Source organism: Leptidea sinapis, chromosome 20 (genome assembly GCF_905404315.1).
Source record: "Leptidea sinapis chromosome 20, ilLepSina1.1, whole genome shotgun sequence".
In the NCBI taxonomy this organism is placed as follows: domain Eukaryota; kingdom Metazoa; phylum Arthropoda; class Insecta; order Lepidoptera; family Pieridae; genus Leptidea; species Leptidea sinapis.
In genome coordinates, this window is record NC_066284.1 from 2,101,824 (window position 1) to 2,108,285 (window position 6,462).

The following is a 6,462-nucleotide window of genomic DNA, read 5'->3' on the forward strand; positions in this document are numbered from 1 at the left end:
TGCGGGGTCAAACTCGACCTTTTTTGTTCCCTGCAAGCGCTCTCCTGACTGAGCCAACTGTTCGAGTGTCGTATCGTTGATAAAATCTTGTATGGTAAGTAATGTAGCCCAGTAATTTCACTAGCTACGGCGCCCTTCAGACCTAAACACAACTTTACTAGGTATTTCAGACAGAAATTGAATAATTGACACATTATTGTCTTAAACATAATATTGTTTAGGTATCGAATATTTTGATGTGCCAAAGGATGCAGCTTTCTATGCCTGCTAAGAAAAATACAAATAAGTATTTCTACTTCTGAATATTTTAAACGTAAATTAAGTATTTTTCAAAAAGATATTCCAAAGCTTTCCATAACATAAACAAGCATTATCAAAAAATATATATTTAACTTACAGCTATAAGTAGGTACTTAACAATGCTTAGTCGGTACTTGCAAGTTATGCACTTAGGCTATACCTTTATTTATTTATGGTGTATGTGGATGATGCAGCTACTGTACTCAATAACTTTTGTATTAATTTACATTTACTTTTTTGACTTACTCGTGTAAGACATCGACTATTTGACGTTTGGGTGTGTCTGTTGCATCATTTTACATATTATATTGTAATTTGAAATGATTTGTAAATCGATGTACTTAAATGTAAATCTTGATATAAAAGAGTGGCAATGAGTTTCTTGCTACTTCTTCTCATTAGCTCAACCCTTTACGAAGTAGCGGTAGATTCAATAAGAAAAATATATATATTTTTTGACATTCATAAGTGTCAGTTCCGTGACCAACGTGAATAAACTGATTTAGATTTTGGCTGAAATCTATAAAGCTTACTTAGACTTGTAAGCTTAGCAAAATGTATGATTTCATTTATATAGTCATTATGCAGCTGAAATTTTTCCTGAGCTTAAGCTAAGACAACCGAATGCAAAAGTCAAGTTCCTGTTTTATCACAATCAGCAAAGTTTTAGGCATATATTGCAGCCTTAGTTTTTGGTAAGCGGAGCCTCAAATCACCAGTAACTAACTGTTAATGTGAAATAAAAAATACTTAAATAATTCGTTATGTTTTAAAAGTGTTAACCCTCACTTCTAGGATTAATACACAAATAAAATTTTAACTTTACAGTCGATAACCTAAAGTGGATCCTGTAGAGTGTAGATGAAGCCACAACCTGAGAGTTCAACAAAGCATACAAGATTCTATGACGATACGTCACTCGGACGGCTAGCTCAGTTGGAAGACCACTCCCGCAGTCCTGCATCGTTCATAAAATTTTGTTTTAAAATTTTATTTGAATACTTCAATAATAATGTATCAACCGATGATTCACAAATCTCGGATCCCTTGAGTACAGTCTCAGCTCCCAGCCGCGCCGGTTCGTCCGATGGGCAGCATCTCATATACAAGGGCTTTCAGTTCGTCAAACACCGATATATCAAAGTGGTAGGCCAACGTAATGTGCAATGAGAGCTCTTCCACTAAGCCAATCGTTCGAGTGACGTATCATCATTAAATCTTGTATGCTTCGTTCATAAAACTTGACATGTCTTGTGGCTTCATCTGCAGGATCTACTTTACAGTTGATAATCGTATATATTTGAAAGAAAGGTCGTGGGTTCGAGTCCCGCATCGTTCAAATAATCATCAAAGATGATATTGTTGAAGTTATACTTCTATTGGCGCGATGGAGAAAAATGATGAGAGTGAATTTTTACGATCCGCGCGCACACCGACACCTGAATTCTACATCGTAAAGTTAGTTCTAGGTGGCATGAAAATTGATAACTATGTTCAAGTTGAATATTCTAGTATTTTTATATTTAGAACACGTGTTTCGTAACAGTACAATTAAACAGTGTGAATAAATAAATATTATTTTGGTGTTTTTATTAAATTAATTTGTGATAGTATTTACTAATAATTTATATATATTGAATATTAGTGATAAAACTGATTTGAATATACTGATTTGAATATAATGCACTCACATTTATAGATTTGAGTTTAATTGTCGGTATGTATCATTTATTTACATCGTTAATTAAAAATTATTAAGTAATTATTATCTAAAAACTTATTTTTCGTTTTGTTTTATTTCTGGTATATTTACAAATTATATGTATAAATAAACAAAAATTCAAAGTTTTTATTTAGATTATAGATATATATAGAAGTTTTTACTTAGATTATTGACACTATTAATATTCTAAGGCTAGATTGTTGTTACATAAATATTATAAAGTACAAGTATTTATGACGTGCAAATTTTAAACTACTATACTTATTATTTTTATTAATAGTATCAGTATTATTTATTATTATATTCCAAAACAAATTTAATATTTCGATTGAAAATGTTTTTACTAAGGTATATTTTCAATTTAGATGAGAAATTACTATTCGATACATCTCTTATTATCTTTGCTGTGTGATTTTTTATTCACATAGCAATGGAAATTTATACAAATATAATAATAATACGTTAATTTTTTAATGGAAATTAGTGATAGAGCGGGTACATGGCCCTATTTGATTATTAAGCTCGGTAACGTAACGCAACATAAAATGATTTGCGACAGGCCCAGCATTTAAAGTAAATTATGCTCCAACGATACTGGTGAATGATCTAGCAACTTCCACAAAAATTATTAGTGTTAAAAATCTGCACTATAATATAGGGAAAAGTGTTTTTAAGGTTAAATGGCATAATATTTAATTTTTAAACAGGGCTAGATAGCAATTTACTTGCATATGAAAATACTTATCTACACTTTAAAGTCTATAAGTAATTAACTAAAATTCAAATACAAGAAGTATTTAAATTTTATTTTCATAGCAGAGCAAGGGCCTCTCAATAGAACTTGCTAATGGCCCCGCGTTTAGTGTACTGTTTTGGGGTACTGCTCAATCATGGACACATCAGTACAAGTGCAGCCCTTTCTTGCAGCAGAAGTAGTGGTGGTAGCAGTTGTGGAAAGTAACGAACAGATATTAATATAACAGATATATATGGTAGGTATTAAACAATTAAATACATAAAAAAAAGAAACTGAATAGTGCAGTTATTTTTCTCCTGTAAAAATGGGTGAATCTTATGAAAAAAGTAGATACATTTAGCGATTATTTATAGAGACGTAACGAAACCGGACCGTTCTTGAAGAGAACTGGTGATGAAGAGTGGATCACGTATAAGAACTTCTTAAACAGGTTGGAATCACATGTCGACCAGGGTACACAGACTATGGCAAAACCTGGGTTAACTCGCAATAAGATGCTGTAATAAAATATGCTGTATGTAGGCACTGTTTATTACGGATCTTTACTGCCGACAAGTGATTAGATAAAAGCAAGAAGAGAAAGCGACTTATATCATTAGCCCCTCAGCTTAATAATAAGCAATACAATAATAATAGCAAATAAACTTTAGTTAGCAGCTGTTAATAGAGCTGCTATCTGTGGGGCATCCAACGTTTGTTAAAATAGAGCGGAATCTTGATATTAGGATAGTGAAGGCATGAAATTTTATTTTACTAAATGCAGTGCCGGATTAAGCAAACGCGGGGCCCGTAGCAAATTCTTTCAAAGAGCCCTTGATCTGTTTTGGAAATAGTCTGTTATCGAGTGTCTGACGTGGATTGTCTCAGTTGGAAAAGTGTTAGGTTTTTATGACATCAAGTAAATTCAATATACCACATCTTAATAAGTTTCATTAAAAAAATACGCTCAAGCAGAGATGAGTGTGCTTAAATATGCGAGGCCCCCTTTCGAGCGGGGCCCGTAACAATTGCTACTTTTATTATGTCGTTAATCCGGCACTGACTAAATGGACTTCGCATAAAACCAATAGATATACTTAATTATTTTTTATTATTTTCCCGCACTTCATTACCTTTTTAATACATAATATAATTGTCTTATTCTTACTTCAATGGGTGATAATTTTGTACATACATAATGTTCTAAACTTAGATTAAGGATTGGTCTTCGCTGTGCTCAACTAGATACCGTAAGCGTAGTCGCAAAGTGCGGCCACTAATACTACGCGCAAGTAGTCTCGAGTCAGTCTCGAACATTGTGTGGCGTTGACGTGCCACATGTTCGGTTATACTTTGTTAATAATTGAAACTAAAATGCTTGCGTATTAAAACTTTGTAAAAATAATAATACAAGAAATAAAAGAAATACACTGAGATCACATAATCAGAATATTCTATTTTATTAATTTCAATGTAAAATAATACGAAGCATGTTACAAAATTTGAAATATGCCGTTGAGTGTCAAGCATAGGCGTGCATATCATTATAATATTGGCAGTTAGGCAGTGCCTACCTCGTTATGGACCTAAATAAATACAGTGTTAAAGTTAATTTAGTTTGATTTGGTTCTATTATTTTATAACCAAACTTCTATTGAACCCCCCACTCATAAATTTCCTAAATACCTACGGTGAGCAATCCCCAGGCTCAACTTCGACTAGTTAGATCTACAGTGCCTACCTTGCTAGAAAACCAATGCACGCCCCTGGTGTCATAATGCCACGCACACAAGCATCTGATAGTTGCCGTAATAAAAAAGCTATTGATCTTAGGTAGTGCTGTATCTAATTGATAATCCAATCCTAAATATAAGGTTCTACATCGAGTAAGAACGTCGCTCATCGTAATAGGCAGGATAGTTCTTTTTTAAAAATCTTGAAAGTCAGTCGGGACAAGCACATTGAGATACTACTAGACATAGAGACAGTGTTGTAGGTGTTCAGAGGCAGAGGTAAGGAGTTTTAACTACTGTCAGTATTTATTACACATATATTCTACTCAACTGATTTAGAGGTTTAGTATGAACATGGTTTGAGGTAAGGGGATGGATATAAGCGACATTTATTTGTTTCTTGTAGAGAGCTGTTTAGAGAACTTAAAATCATGCCTCTACCTTGCAAGCTGATTTATCAAATAGCACTGTACACGTATAATAATATAAACCTCTTCCGACAGAAAGGTGTTAATACATCTAGATATTTACGCAGCAACAATCTCGCACATTTACTGGTCACGCCAGACCATAAGCTGCGTAAAACGGAGAGGACAGTATACATAATGGGTCCATCTGTGTATAACAGGCTGCCGAACTCGATCAAGAAAGATGCAACTTCCACAACGGTGTTTAAGACACAACTTCGAAAATGGCTTCTCGAACATACGTTTTACTCAGTTGAGGAGTTTTACAAGATGCCAGTTATTTGACTAGGTAAAACTTATTTTACAATACGTAAAAAAAAATTCTTTATATACATAACAATATATAATTACATAATACTGTATTATTGTGAGGTAGGACTTCCCTATCTATATAAAATGATAATTTGAATTTTAAATTGACCTATTTTTGCTTCTTGACTTGTAACATGGTGTTATTAATAAATGATTTGATTTGATTTAATCGCGAAGTTTTGAAGAGATGTAACGAACTCTATCTACCCAGTCTTGCCATAAATACTGTAATATCAAAGAAAAAAAAATCTATTGCAAATAACATTTATTACTTTTACAGTGTGTTAGTTTAATACATAAATATAAAACAATTTAAAATATTAAAAGCTTATTCGAAATGGTCTCCATTGGCTGCAATACAGTTCTTTAAACATTGAGGCCAGTTATTAATAGAAGCACGCTCTCTTTCCATGGAAAAAATCTTCACTGCCAATCGTACGGATTGTCTTAGGGACTCAAAATTATCATGTTATTGAACATGGTGTTGTTAAGGAGCTTCACTACCTTCTTAAGAATTGTATCTTGATACACTTGTGCCGAATTTTTGATGCCTTTTTCACATAAGTATGGCTCAGTCACTCCTTCATACCCTACCAAACCGTCACTGAAGTCGGATAGTATCCACGTTGCACTTTGTGGACTAATTGGGAAGCTTCCTTAAAGCTTTAAGCATAAATACGGTAATTTTTTTTGTTAAAATGTTGCTCAATTGTGACAAAATTCTCATCCGTAAACAAAATTTTTTTTTTGACCTCCCTTGTATACCGCTTCCGTAGTTGTTTCGATTGAACCACCCTATTCTTTTTTAAATTATCAGTTAAGAAACGTGCTGGTCGTACGTCTCTTAGGCTGGAAGTCCTAAGTCATCTTTTAAAATACGCGACATGGTTCTAGGTTCTATCTTCATCTCCCGAGATAAAATCTTTTGCTTCCAACAGGATTTCCTCGAATTCTTTCCCTTTGACCACCTTTTTCGTACGAACACTACGTGGTTGGCCAGATCCTTGTCTGTCACAAACAGAGGAGGTCTCATTGTACCTATTAAAAGCCCGGTACACAAATATTTTACTAATACCAAGCGTATGGAGAGATTTAAAAATTGCATTTGGCTCCATAACTACGTTGTGTAATGCAATCACAACGATTCGGTTCTCTTTATTCATCTATTTTAATATTGCAAAATATTGTGCT